This window comes from Chelonia mydas, chromosome 13, assembly GCF_015237465.2.
Source record: "Chelonia mydas isolate rCheMyd1 chromosome 13, rCheMyd1.pri.v2, whole genome shotgun sequence".
NCBI classification, from domain to species: domain Eukaryota; kingdom Metazoa; phylum Chordata; order Testudines; family Cheloniidae; genus Chelonia; species Chelonia mydas.
In genome coordinates this window covers 37,765,095-37,767,427 of record NC_051253.2, presented here as the reverse complement: position 1 = coordinate 37,767,427, position 2,333 = coordinate 37,765,095, and the positions used below count along the sequence as shown (strand labels likewise).

The 2,333-nt window shown below is 47.6% G+C and overlaps 1 pseudogene; it reads left to right on the top strand.

Annotated features, from left to right (window-relative positions):
* The first annotated feature begins 958 nt into the window (after positions 1–958).
* On the top strand, positions 959–1,889 carry LOC119563625 (annotated as a pseudogene).
* The last annotated feature ends 444 nt before the right edge of the window (positions 1,890–2,333 follow it).

The window sequence follows — 2,333 nt, the reverse complement described above, 5'->3', positions numbered from 1 at the left end:
CTTAATGAGTTTAAATTTTCATTGAATGTAGGAATGAATATGATATATAATTCTTAATGTATTATTTTAATCAAAACAGTAATTAATATAAAACAATTCTTCATTTATTATTTAAATTGAATACAGAAATTGAGAGCATATATGGGTTTTCATTTATTTTAATCAAAAATAGGAATTGATATAATATGCAGTGAATCAAATAATCAAATCAAAAAATTATTATAACCTGTAACTTTTAATTCTGGTCATTGACTGGGGTTCCTAGGTGCTACCTCAGTAATAATTAAAAACTAAGTAATTAGTAAATAGTATAATTATCAAGTGACTATACATTAATTTCACATATAATATACATTCAGTTCACAAATAAAAATGGATTCCAGAGTTTAATCATATTGATATATTAATATAGATTTTTCTTCTGCAGAGCTGCGAGGGTCAATCCATGATTGATGTCATTTTTGGATCTATCCAAACTCAAGGTAAGGAATTTTAAAAAGTCACCTAAAGATGCAGCCCTAGCCCAGTCAATGTCACTTTTGGCTTGAAGAGTAGGGAGCAGAGAACTTGAAATCAGTTTCCTGTGCTACTCTGAGTATCCTCTGTTGTGTTGACCAGCATAGATGGGGTTTGTGATCTTAGACTGGTCCAGGGGAGCTGATCCAGCTATAGAAGGAGGAGCAAGAGTTTGTTTCAGAGGCAGGACAGCTAGCCAAATGCCAGAATGCAGGATCTTTGTCTGGTGCGAGGGTTTCCAAAGGCAGAATAAACCCAGCTTGAGTGTCAGATCCCAAGCAGAGTTTGAAATGTGATATGTATGAGAGAGATACTGACAGTGACTCTGTGTGTGTGTATGTGTGTGTGTGCTATTCCCTACTACTCTAATGACTCCTCCCCTCCCAGATCTCTAGCTAGAACGTTGGTGTCCTGTTGATTATTTCAGCTCCAGGGCCCCCTGATGAATATGATCAACAATACCATCCCGGTGACCAAGTTCATCCTGCTGGATTTCCCCTCCCTGGGCTGGCTGAGTCACACCTTCCTCTGTGCCCTCCTCTCCCTGGCCTGTGCTGGGACGCTGGCAGGAAACCTGTGCATTGTGTGGGCCGTGCGGCGGGATCCCCACCTCCAACACCTGCCCATGTACATCCTGCTGGGGAACTTCACCTGGCTGGAGATCTGCTACATCACGACCACGCTGCCATGGATGCTCTCTGACCTGGTGTCCCCCAGCGTCCCCATCTCCTTCCAGGCCTGCTTTGTGCAGTTTTAATTCTTCTTTTCCATGGGGGCCACCGAGTGCCTCTTCCTCTTGGCCATGGCCTTGGATAGCTACCTGCCATCTGCCACCCCCTGAGCTACCACATCCTCATATCCCACCAGCTCTGCTGGGCCCTGGTGGCCTCTTGCTGGCTCTGTGGCTTCCTTTGGTTTGTAGTGCCCACCGTCCGCATCTCTCAGCTCTCCTTCTGCGGTTCCAACACCCTGGATCATTTTCTCTTTGACCCACCCCATTGGTGGCTGCCTCCTGTACCCCAGCTCCCCGGACTGAACAGGCCTGCTATGCCCTGAGCTCCCTCATCATCTTTGTCACCATCCTCTTCATCTTGGCCTCCTACGGGCTAGTCATCAGGGCTGTGCTGTGGCTGCACGCAGGGGCTGGGAGGCACAAGGCCTTCTCCACCTGCACCTCTCACCTGGCCATGGTGGGCCTGTTCTATGGCTCTGCCATGGTCACCTATGTCAACCCAGCTGCCTCAGGGAGCAGCGGGAAAGTGGTGACTCTCTTCTACACAGTGGGGATCCCGCTGCTCAACCCACTGATCTACAACTTGAGGAACAAGGAGATGAAGGAGGCTGAAAGGAGGACCTTGCTGGGGAAGCGGTAAGGGGTTCTGCTCTGGCCCCAGCCTGCAGGCACTGGACTGTCATGGGGTTGGGCATTGGGATATGGGGCCTTTTCCTTCTGGGTGGTGCAGGCTCCAATGCAGCAGGGGGAACACACACAGCATTTTTCATGACCTCTAGGGGCTACTCATAGTATAAAAAATGCCTGTATGATGATACAACTGGAAAATGGGGGGAGGGGCAGGGGCAGGGGAAGGTGCGGGGTTATATGTGTCCTTGATGGAGGAAATAAGCTGTGCACAGTGTGTGAGTGTTTGCAGGGGCTAGGAGTGCAAACTGAGTGTGTGTGCAGGGAGGCTGGCTCGCATCACTGCCCTTTTTGTGCAGCTGTATTTAAAAGCGGATACCTGGATAAAAGTGTTATCACACTTAGAGCCAAAGAGCAAAGTTCTGCTCTCCTTTTCTCTGCTGTCAATCAGAAGCAA